The sequence below is a fragment of the Pelmatolapia mariae genome, linkage group LG7, assembly GCF_036321145.2.
Source record: "Pelmatolapia mariae isolate MD_Pm_ZW linkage group LG7, Pm_UMD_F_2, whole genome shotgun sequence".
In the NCBI taxonomy this organism is placed as follows: Eukaryota; Metazoa; Chordata; class Actinopteri; order Cichliformes; family Cichlidae; genus Pelmatolapia; species Pelmatolapia mariae.
Window position 1 is genome coordinate 58,760,469 of NC_086233.1, and position 12,777 is coordinate 58,773,245.

The window sequence follows — 12,777 nt, forward strand, 5'->3', positions numbered from 1 at the left end:
AGGACACCTTGAAATGGCCGTTCAGAGTCTTGCCATCACCCTTGGCAGTCAATACCCCTGCAGTCACACTGTGTAAAAACACCACTTAGTGTAAAATCCCACTCACCGTGAATCACCAGCAACACTCACAGTGACAAATCGTAACCTGCCCTTAACCACAAGGGAGGAAGAGCATATGTAGATGTCATACAAAGAACATTTGTTCAAATTCAGTTCTTGAAACTACAAATTCTCGCCCAACACCAGCCTGGAGAGGCTCCAATCGTGAATTTGAAAAGGAATGAAAACAAAATGAACTGATAGCCCAAGAAAGTAGGTTTTGCTTTTATTATTCTACTCTGGAAATTTAAAGAACTCGTGGCACACTTTTGGATTTCACTGAAAGCCAATAAACTAGACACCTATAAGCATGTAGCCACAATAGTTTACACAGGCCTGGCCGCAATACAACAATACTGCATTATTCATCGCACTGAGTGAATACTTACTCATACCTGATTTGGCAGTCGCCATTCACTTATTTGCTTCAACCCTGGAAGCTGAGCGGAGGTGAAAAGATTACAGGGGACATATTTGTTTGCGCTGACTCATGGATCCGCCCATAGAGCCAGCAGCTAATGGTGAGAATGATAATAAAGTCCTTTTCACATAGCCAATGAGAGGTCAAGCAAAGCTGGCCTCCACTGAGAGCTCAGCTCAGGATGACTGGTTTGGTTGCCTGCAAGCTGAGCCCTGCAAGCACAGGAGTTTATATTGTTGGGTGAGCCATAGAAGAAGACTTTCTGACTACTGATGGGTACCCATATGTAATTATATACTCCCAACCTGACTCAGCAGTGCTTGCCAGGATAGGAGGATATCACTCTGTTCCCAGCCAAACTCATACAAAACACATAGTAGTGGCAGACCCACTTATATAGGATGCGCAATAAGTACATGGTCATATATAGCCTATGAACAGACTCGCAGAAGAAGATATTCAGTTAGCAGATAGACTAAATAATATGTTACATGAGAATAAGTATAGACACCAGGGAGCCTGACTCAAAAATGATTATGCTTGAACCCACTAATTTAACAAATGCAATTTACACAGTACATAAGTGGAAAATTTGTAGTCTTGAATTTTCCAGCACACGTTATTTATGTGCCCATGTGCCCATGCATGTGCCATTGAGGAGGAAAGCTATCCTCCAGTGTCACAAGTTTGAAGCTAAAGTCATTAGTAATTTAAAGGTCGCTTCCATGTCTGCTCATATCAATTATTTACTCTTGTTTTTTTGTTTTCTCATGTTTTTTTTTTCCTAGATCTTAAAGCAAAATCGAAATAAGGCCTCGAATGCAAAAGAGCGAAACAATGATTAGGGTTGAAGACATGCAATCTTTATAACTAAGTATTGAGCCCTGTCTAATTACTTTTTATCATTTAATATGATTAACTGTATTTAAATTACATGGAATTAGTAACTCCTTTGACTTTAGAGCCTCAGAACCGAGAGAGGTGGTGTTTTGTTCATCACACTCTAAGTCCATGCAATCCATGATGCAACAACACTCGTCAGTCCTTATATAAGCTTAAGAGCTGAAGGGATTGTTACCATTAGTTGCTCAAGTTTGAAGAAAAAAATTCACACATATAGACACACCCACATACACTCACACACATATATATATCTGTGTTGCAGCAACAAAAATAGCACAAAAGAAATCTCAAAGCATCAGATCATCATTATCCACACACCTGTCCATCACAGGTCTGTTTGCCTGTTAGGTGAGGCAGTTATTACTTAAGGATACAGCAGGTGCTCATTCTTGCACAGGGATGAAAAGGTAATATTACAACAAAAAACACACAACTCCAGCACATACATCTCTCTGTGTGAAGTATGTTTTCACAGATCAAAGTGAGGAATTCCACTTGTCTCTTTTTACAGGCCGTGAACATTACATGGGCAGTTCACATGTGACTACTCTAGCTAATGCAGTCGATTCACTGCTGGTTTTGATTAGACTCGACTTTGAAACTGAAAGCTGGGTCCCGACCGTGACAATCGTTGAAAGACAGCCAGAAAGTTTGAGAAGCAGCCACCAGCTGTACAAATTAACATGTTATTCCATCGCTAAGGACCTTCAGCTATGCAAAACATTCATCCTCACACCTTTACAGTATTTACCTAGGGAGTTTCAACATGCCTGGCCTTTAGCTAGGAGTACAGCACAGCTATAGAGTGAGAGCAACCAAGAGTCTGCGTGTGCGTGTGTGTGTGTGTGTGTGTGTGTAAGTAAAACTAAAGGTAGAATATTGCAGCAGGACCTTGTTAAGTCTTGCTACAAAGATAAGATCTGCCGGAAAGGAGATTCATTCCACAAAGACGCTATTTGTGTGCGCTAAGATAAAGGCTCCTAAGGGGTTAAACAGGTAAACACTTTGGTATTTACAATGCGTCACAGAACTGCAGTGTCACATGTGTGTGGTCTAAATGTTACATGAGTCAAACAAAACATCAGTCAGAGAGTGGAGTAAATAAACATTAAAAGACCAAAAAGATCCAGAGTAACTTAGGGAGTACATTCAAGATATATATATTTAACTATTTAAATAAAATAAATGAATAAAACACGCTACATTTTTAGATACCTTACTTTAAAAATGTATGCTTATTTTTACAAAATAAGTCAAACTCTGAGTAAGTATCGAAAAGATTAAACAATACAATTGAAATTGATATGAGCTTTCAGACCTGTTTCTTATACACAGTGCTCTTAATAGTATAATTTTAAGTTTTAATACTCAACTGCACAGAAAGTGAACGATGAAATGCCTGTGTTGCAAGCAGATCATAAGGTTCAGGTGATTTATAGTTTGATGGGAAGGTGGTGTCACGCATGACTTTCTCTCCCCATCATTACTTTGAGAGGAGTAACGACGATGCCTGAGCAGTGCAGTTGACGGATGTGTGCATCAGAAAAAAGTAGGAGGGCAGGGTGCCGATTTCCAGCATCCTTGGAGCACCTTTGGGACTAAGATCTTCCACATGATCACCACGGTGATCTTTGGTATGGATACACAAGTATATACACAAACTGACAAGGATGCTGTGGCTGAGTATACGTTTGAGAGATATGTTAGCTACCCTTTTGGAATAACAAGAACAACAAGGACAAGATGGAACAATGACGAGGTGTTTCTTAATGAAGGAATATTAAAAGTAGCAAGCATAAAGATGGAAATACCAAATGTGAGATATATCAAAATAAAACTTACAAAAAATATATATCTTATAAATAACACTTATGACATGCTCCACTTTTGAGGGTTTTACCCAGATAAGATATCCAGGAAACTCAGTAAAGTTAAATCTTGGAGCAGGGCCCAGGTATGACGGTAATCTGATGCTGAAAATATGTCTGTATCTTTCCTATATCTGCTTATCTCTCTGGATGAAATAAAGGATCAGTTTTGGTGTCTTTGTCACAGGGTTAAAGGAAGTGCAGTAAAGTAAACTGTACAGGTGATGAAGACTCAACTCACTAGGGTTGCATGAAACATACTGATACTGATTACAGCAGATGTAGGCAACTCCAGGGCTCGAGTGTCAGTGTCCTGCAGGTTTTAGATGTGTCCTTGATCCAACACAGCTGATTCAAATGGCTAAATTATCTCCCCAACATGTCTTGAAGTTCTCCAGAGGCCTGGGAATGAACTAATCATTTGATTCAGGTGTGTTGACACAGGGAGATATCTAAAACCTGCAGGACACCGGCACTCGAGGCCTGGAGTTGCCTACCTCTGGCTTACAGGATCATTAGACTCTTGTAACTTTGTTCACTTAGAACCTGTTTTTGTACTTCAATCAAAATGAAGTAGCAATATTACGTATAGGCTGTAACGTTTTCATGTTTGGTGTACTTATAATAGGATTTATAAGCAGATCCTCTCAGACCAAATGTTTCCAGAGAATTTTTGTTTTAGCTACCATCTACCCATGAGCAATGGTGGTTTGTTTTGCATGTTTTATGCTTGATCTACCATATCAACATTCAATGACAGGTCTACCGTCAAGCCTCTCAGCATGACGGGCAAATCTGTCAGATCCACCTGCCTCTCTCCTGTCCTATATGATGATTTACTATCTCTGCTCCCACAGGCAGATATTTTTTTCGCTTTCTTGTTGGAGTCTTGACCCCCCCCCCCCGTGGATGTTTCCAGGTCCCCCGGCTGAGGCACCGTGTTATTTACTGCCCAGAGAGCTCTGTGTGCAGAGAATCGGTATAGCATGGCTGGTTCAGCAAGGGAGCAACTTGCTGCTTGCTAGCTCGCGCTCACACATGTTCACAGATCCACACAAACACATAAACGGTCACATGACCATCCTAGCGGGAATAAGATGTTTACCGCAGTATAATGACTACACATTGTAGGCTTGAGACGCACGGACAGACACTCAAACAGACACAGATTGTTCATTACCTCAGCAACAGTAACCTGCCACTGGTGTCAAACAGCGACAGGAAATAGACGCTATTGGTTTGACAATGTCACAAGAAGTTTATCCTGATAGGACATGAAAACATTGACTCAGATGAACTTTATAGCCAGCTGGGCTTACGTGGGAACATATCCTAAGGTGGACCAAGTCTGCATAGTTCTGAGAGTAGATGGCTTTAGGTAACCTCTGACCTGAACATGTTAGATGAATGAAGGGAGATTGTGGCTATTTGTGTCACTCGGTGACCTCGAATTATTTCAACAGCTTCCCCTGAAAGGGATAACCGAGGACAAAAGTAAGCACAATTCAGAAAAGTTGGCATAAAAAACAAAAAAAGCCCCACTGCCTCAGGGAAATGTCTCTCCAACTTCAAGGATCAAAAGACTTCAACACTTGTTTATAATCAGTCCACAAATTTCTGTACAGCTTTACAACTCGCACATAAAAAGTAGAAAGCCAGGTGCTCTTGAAAAGAGAGGTTTCTAAAAAATCTCAAAACAGAGCCACAGTGAAATTCCTTTTTTAAATCCTCCCTTCCTCTCAGTAATTATAACCTCTCTGCTGACAAACTACAGGTCTGCTGTGTTTGTCTTTGCCTCTTCAGATAAAACAGGCGAAGAAAAGGCCTGTGTGTGTGTGTGTTGGGCTGGATGCCAGTCTCTCACTGGTTCTTCTAGCAAAGTACATACTACCCTACCTGATACAGCAAGAACACGAAAGAAAGGAGACACTGAAACAGAGCCGTCCCAATTTCTTTTCCTTTTTTTTTTAAATAAACACGCCATCGAGAAAATTTCATAAGTGAGAACTTGTAAGACTCTACACAAGGCTGAGTACAGCATCCTACAAGACTGTGTTCTCCTTTATGAAATCCTGTGGGAAAACGTCTGCCATAGTAAACTCGGTGAGGATGATTTATTTAGAGGAGTACAAATGATTTGATAAATTGAAAACTGGGTTGACTTTGGATTGGAAAGAGGGGTGTGAGGGAGGATAAGGGAGCAAGATGTGAGGGATGTGAATGTGATGCAAGAAGTACTGGATCAATCTTTTATCACTGCAGTGTGCTTTCATCCCTAATGGATCCGACATGAGCAAGGCACAGCATTACCTTCCGTCACATTGCACAGGCAGGGGGAAGGATGCACGGAAAAGTACAGGAGAGAGCAAGTGAGGTAAGCACAGCAACACACGAGAAAGAAAGACAGTTTTATCGGAAAAGACGAGAAAGTGGCTCAAACCACCCGCCTGAAAATAATCACAGCCTCATACATGCAAAAATATTATTTCACCAACATGTGGCCGTAGAGTTTCCAATTACATCTGCACCTGAGTGCATCGGCAGGAGTACGGAAATGCTACTGATAAGGACTGTGAGAAATTCAGATGCTTCACAGCATGAAGGATGACTTCGAAAGTTCCCATCAAGAATCCCAAGAGATATCTTGCTGTGCATGGGCAGGCTTGCCTTCCTTGCCGTGTGAGCTGAGTGACAGACAGACACACTGACAGAGACAGAGAGAGACAGACGGACTATTCTAGAAGAGGAGTCCATCTGTGTATTCGAGCAGGAAAAGAGCATTAAAAATAACATTGCAGAGAACAAGGCACAACCACTCTCACAGGACACTCTACTGTCTCAATGCTAAAAAGGCTCATTCATGTGACAGAAAATAAGAAATATCTAAGCACTTGATGGAGACTTGAAGGGTAGCAGAGAGAAAATAAGGCTGAGAAAAAAAGTTGAACGTTTTATGATGCATTCCTTGGAATAGGGAGTATACCGCCTTTTAAATCGCATTATCTCATTTGAAAATATTTCAAAGGGTGAGATAATACCATTTATATAGTTCATAACAGAGTTCCTACCACCCGGCCATGCAGCAGTGAAAGTTTTAAACGTTAGCATTAATATTTTCTTAAACCTGCCGCTCAGCTGGCTTTACCTTGGTGATGATAAACTTGATACTCTTCCCTTTGGCTATTGTTGCACATTAATAAAAAATTGCTCCAGAAATATAGCCGTTGAAGTTGAAAACATCGAGCCAAGTGCTACAACTTAATATGGTTTCAAACCTTCAGCAGATATGCCTTCACATATGTTCATAGTACAATAGAGTTAATCATTCATAGTTTTACGTAAACAGGAGCCATAGTTTGGTGCCAAAACTTTCTTTTGTATCTGCAACCAAAGCCCCGCTCCACTTGCTCACAACTTCTCTTTATTGTTGGGAACTTAGCGACTTTGTACCCCCTGCAGTGACATAAAAAAAAAATTACATAAATAAACGCACCTGGCAACAATTCTAATGATGTTTTGAACACACATTGATCGTTTCCTTTATCATCGCTTGATTTTTTGCACCAGACAAATGAGCTGTGCATGTCCCATTAAAAAAGAGGAAGTTGGTGGACATCTTACATTTTTTCTGTATACACAACCAAAGTCATAATGCAGCTCTACTTTCAAACTATTTGTATGCGTTTGTTTTTTTGATATCACATATACAGAAGCACAATTTTAGCCATGAAGAGCAGCTGCTTGGAAATGGCTTTGAAGTGACTGCAGTAATCCAATCTGATTTAATATAATAACGTAATAACGCAGTCTTAATGGGCTGCATTTCAGTCACTATTACTTAACAGGAAAATAAAATAAAATCATGTATGTGAGACAAACTTTTCCTGGAAATTTAGGTGAAAAAAAGAAAATGTTTTTATAGCAGATGTGAAAGGGCAGACACTAGGCCGATGCAAATACGATGTGATTACATCATGGATATGCTAAGTGGCACATGGCATTATTCAAGCAGGCTTTAGTCACTTTCTACTGACAGCTGGAAACACTTGAGCAACATAAAGGGATCTTATTTTAACCACAATATGTTTAATTAAAAGTGCCTTTCACATCTCACATGTGGCTTTTTCTTATGACTATAATAGCCACTCTGTTTTCTAGTACATTAAATCGTCATACTTCTGTTCCCTTCAAAGATCTCAAGCAAACATGGTCCACTACATTTACTTAGGATAATAAATTTACTGTACTTGATAACTCTGAGCAAACATCAGGTGGGACTGATCATTTGAATAAGGGTTACACACTGTAGTATAACAACTGCTAACAATTACATAACGTAAAACTAAACTAAAACAAAATAATTAGAACCAAGCGCTTGCGTCAAAGTCCATATGGCTCCCTTCCCTTAACCATCTATTATTCTGACACTATCTTTCTGGAAACAAGTCAACTTTGTGAAACATACTAACAGAGATAACACACGAGGTGTAACTGTTTGACTCCCACAACCTGGAAAAAAAATTACCCTCCTGGAGAGAGGGATTTAAAACCAGCAGCCCTGATTGGACAACAAATACAGCCTGCTAATGAGCTTCACTGTCTAACACAAACCATGCTGAGAATCTTTAACTAAGATGCTAGTCATGCATAATGATGAGTCAACGTTTATATAGGCTCACTTCCACTGGATTTGGTGCATTAGATTTGCACAGTGTTTGAGATGTGTAGCACGGAACGTGCAGTAAGTGAGCTGAACTCTGCCCGTGACTTTCATAAATTAATCTTTAATCCTGGGGTAGTAAAAAGAGCAGCCTGTGATACATTACACTTGTGGACAGATAGCCTCTATTTGCACAGGCAGGCTGGCTTTGTGACTGACACAAAAAGTTATTTTTTTTTTTTTTAAAAAAAGGGGGGAAAAGGGCATAATTGCACAAGTGCACAGTCAATGAGGTTTCCTCCAAACAGGTTTGGGTCCTTTTGTCTCAGGCAAGAATAGTTGGGTGATGGGTCTAGTGTCAACAGGTACATGTAAAGACACAGTTCATCACTCTACAGACATAACACAAGAGTCTCTTCATTATTATGCCATTCAAACAACAATACAAACAGAAACTCGCCATTTATAATAAAAACTAACAGTATTTATAGTAGTAATAATAACAGATTTTTACATGCATGCTGGAACATACGGCAAAGCCGGCTGTATTCAGAGAAACTTCCTGACACCGTGATTCAAGCAGTCAAGGACACGTTCAAACAATCACCAAAAGAAGCCCTTACACTTACCGAGTAAAAGAGAAGCCTTTCTGCCTCTTCAGTGATTTAAATTTCTTTTCCTCAATCTGTTTTTTTATTCTTTCCGTCCCTGTGCCTCAATCGGGGAAATCCTTTACTTCTGACAGGGCAGCAGAGCTGGTTGAGCGGCTGGTGTGTTGGGCAGCTTAGCGAGTGTCTGTGTGAGCAGTGCGTGAGCCGAGAGGAGGTGAGAGGCAGTCCTATGTGGTCACGAAGAGATTTAAAGGATGTCGCGACTTCTCCTCCGCACTGTCCCGCTGCCTTTTCGTCGCTGGCTGCTTGAGGAATGTGCTTCAACCAGGAGCCCTCACCACAGCCGAGATCTGAGAGGTGCCAGAGTTCTCTCTCCCTCTGTCATTCTACACTCCTCCTCCTCGCCGTCTCTCTCACCCACACAGAAACACACCCTCCCCGCCAGTCCTCTCTCTCTCACTCTTTTTCTCCCCACCCTTTCTTGCTGTGCTGACAGATCAGATCACCTCCCCCCTTTTTCAGGTAGTTGAAAGAGTGTTTTGTGTGTTGCCGTACTCTATCAGCATCAATTTTTGCAGTTCTTCTGTTCATAATCTGTATTTCTGAATGACACAAAGGACTACTTAGAGGAGAATTTAAAAAATAAGAGCAGTATAAACTCAAAACTCCCTGCTGTTAGCACAATCAGTAGCTCGAGGCATTAGACATACACGCAGTGGCCTCTGGTTACAGCTGATTACACAAATGAGTCTGTCAGGTGATTTTCTCTTCCTTTTCCTGGAATGAGGTCATAGTCCGAGAGACCAGGTGGAACTGGACAACGTGTGTGTGTTTGTGTGTGTGTGTGTGTGCGTGCATGCGTTTGAGTCAGGCAACGCCCTGTGGGAAAATGAGAGAAAGAAGCAACTTAAATCTAATGACTACTGTCCAGAAAGCAACACAGTCACATTATAAGAGAAACTCATTACTTTACAAAAGTAGGATAGAAACTGTTTAACATTTTAAAATAATGTGACAATCTTGAGTTGTGCTCCTACCTCCATAACCTTCTCTCACAAACACACACAGAGCTGAGACATGCATGACCAATGGGCTAGGCAGAATGTGTGGGAGCCCCCAGCATGAGCCATACCCCACTCTCTTGACATTATCCTCATCTTTATCCGTACGTCTCCCTCAATCTTAACCGTAAACTATTTTTTTAGTGTCTTATTTCTCCCTTACTATCTTCCCTACACAAGAAACTAGAAAATGGCCACTTAGACATTACGTAAAAGCAAGCAAACATCTCGAGTTTAAAAGAAGGACTAACTGAGGCGCAGATAATGAAGCAAAGCAGCTAATATATTAGCACAGAGACTATAACAGCCTGTATGATGCTAAATAAAGCACACATTAAAAACTGGTTGTTACCAGTTTTTATAGGAACATAAAACAACACCCTTCAGACTGTCACAGCTTAAAATGAACACGTTCATGGGTTTTAAAAAAAATAAATAAAACTTTTATGGCTCTTTTCAGTATGAAGCAATCCCCGCTCTCTGTCTGGCACCCTTCCGCTGTGCCTCGCACATGAAAAACAAAGTGCAGCCGCGGAAGTAATAAGTTCATGTCTAACACGTACACCTGCATACCATTTAACCACAGTGGTAGTTTTCTTATTTGAACTACTGACAACCTCATTATAAATTTGAGACACAGGTTCAGCTCAAAAGCACACATGTTATATTTTCCTTTGACTTTTCATAATAATACATTTTCAAAATGCATAAAAAGAAGAATTTCAATTAATCTACATATCGCCCTGAGGCTTTTCTGATACCAATCGATCGCGCCACCAATTTGTACCCATGGACATTTTACAGCTCCAGGTGGCATGTCATATATTTTCCTCCAACTTTTCACCTAGAGGCAACATGTAATCTCAAGATTACAGATTTGCATGTTAACCAGATAACATAATTTTTAAAAAATGTAGTAGTTGATACACTCTTTTACATGAACAGAAAACATACGCAAATATTTCTGATGAGAATCCCCAAAATTTGCTTGTATTAATAAGACTGAGACCAAATACTCAGCAGCATATCTTACAGGAACACCTGTTGTTACCAGAAGTTCTTTAAACTATAAAGCGGTGTTTATACCACTACACCCCTTTTACAGTAGCTCATGAGCAAATATATATACACCAATACTGACATATAAGTGACATTTAGCAGTCTCAATTAATACATCAGTTCTTATTTAGTTACATCTCTTTTTAGTTAATTTATAATCAATGTGTTTTGTGGCATTAATTAAGTAAAAACTAACCAAGTCAAAGGGAATAAAAAGGCCAATTTCACAATTTTCCTTTAGTGTCACAAAATATCAGAGCAAATATTTTACTTCCCCACTACTTTAATCCATTGTAGTTTTGGAACTGATGCAAAGATGCAGCAGCAGACGATCAACAAAACCTTTGTCATCCTTTTCTTTACTTTGCCTCCATCTAACAACAAACTGTATTCCAACCAAACTAATGAGGACACGCAGTCACAGTGCCTAATAACCAGCATGCACATATAAAGCAGATGTTCCAAAAATAGATGTTGGGGATTAATTGCATTAATTTGATGAATTAAATCATGCAAAAAACAAAAGATCCCTGCGAAGAATTCTGTAGCTTTTAGCCAGGCTGACTCAGAGGTTCACGGAGGGTCAGTTCCCATCAGTGTAAAGTGTTTCACTGTTCTGTCTATACAGCAAAGCTTTTGACACATCTAAGAGCTATGATGTCTGACAAAATTTAAACCACTCTTGAATAAAATAGGGGAACAGCCTCCTGAGGCAGTGCTTAGGTGCAAAAGGCCATAGTTAAAAAAGTAACCACACTTTTTGGGTCCTGATGGGCTTTTACTTGTAAATGGATCATCTGCTCGTCCGTCCACAGACCCACATCCACTTCATTTAAGAGTGAGGGCATTGTGATGTAAAGGATTATCAGTCCAAAGCCTCCCAGACTTTGCTGACACCTTCCAGGCATTCCTCAGGGTACCTCCCCCTGCTGTGCCCCACCCCACACCCCACATCCCAACCCTCCCTTGTCAAGCTCTACATATCATCCCTTTTTTCCTGTGACTCAAACATTCCTGCAACCCCCTCCCCTTCTCAACTTCCAGCTCCGCCTCTGCATTCAGCAAAGACGCTAAAGAAAACAAAGATGAGGCCAAAACAGCTTTAAAACCTGCACTTTTCGGGGCAAGTCTTTCAAGTAGTTCTTTATCATTTATCCGCATTCAAAAAAAAAAGAAAAAAAGTAAAAATGTCACACAGCTGTTTCGAAACACCATCTATAAACTAAGGTAATACTTCAACGAGCAAGTGGTTGTAAATCTGTCTAAAGATGACCCATCCATAACTCGACTCAGGAGAGGCAAGAAGATGGCTCTGAGAGTGAGGAATAGACTGGCTGTGTCTGGCAGCAGTTCAACTTGGGAGCAAAGAGAGGGGAATACATGCTGACACTGTCTCTGTTGGCTATTATTCAACAACAATGAATAGCATGAAGTTGCTCCCAAGGCTCATCCATTTCCATCTTCCCTGTTGAAACCACCACCATTTTCTTCCCTCAGTTAATTCAGCCCTTCACTAAAAGCACTCTCCAACAAGTAGTCAACAGGTTGGCTAAGACTAAAACCTGGACAATGAATGGAATGATGCACTTCTATTTTCAGAACGCCAAACAAGCTTTAAAAAAAATAAAAAAATAAAAAAATCCTGAACTTTTGTTGACATCAGTTTTCATTCTCAAGCAACACAAGGTAGTAATGCTCTGTTTTTCCCAAACATGGCTAAGTACAGGGTTGCTGTCTCATTATGGTCAGGCCAATGTTGGTGCTCCCATATTGCAGCTATGTCTTGTGTATCATTATGACAGACAAAATGGTTTTGCCAGTGAAGGTAATTGCCCTGTTGAGATGTAAATATAGCACATCCCACATCAAGAACAGACAAAGACTTTTGTTTTCTTCCCAGAAACTTGGATCACAAGATGATTTGTGGTTTGAAAGCAAATACATGTCACTGCATTATCGCCTGACAAATAACAACGGGTGATTAGACAATCTGCCGCCAAGGTGAATCTGAACACAAAGGGATGACAAGTGAGCACAAAAGGAAAATGACAGCAAGACACGGTCAACTGGATCAGCTGATACACTCCAGGTAAAC

At 40.4% G+C, this 12,777-nt stretch overlaps 1 protein-coding gene across 3 annotated transcripts in view; it reads right to left on the bottom strand.

Annotated features, from left to right (window-relative positions):
* The window catches only part of LOC134631541 (ras association domain-containing protein 7-like), a 37,067-nt gene that overhangs the window by 11,939 nt on the left and 12,351 nt on the right, over positions 1 to 12,777 (bottom strand). The window contains exon 1 of one of the 3 annotated variants that reach the window (XM_063479967.1): positions 8,581 to 8,947. The exons of 1 other annotated variant lie outside the window; for it this stretch is intronic. The gene's annotated coding sequence lies outside the window, so the exon portion shown is untranslated. Of the gene's footprint in view, positions 1 to 8,580; positions 8,948 to 12,777 lie in introns of those variants that run through there. One more of the 3 variants, XM_063479965.1, reaches the window with a different exon arrangement.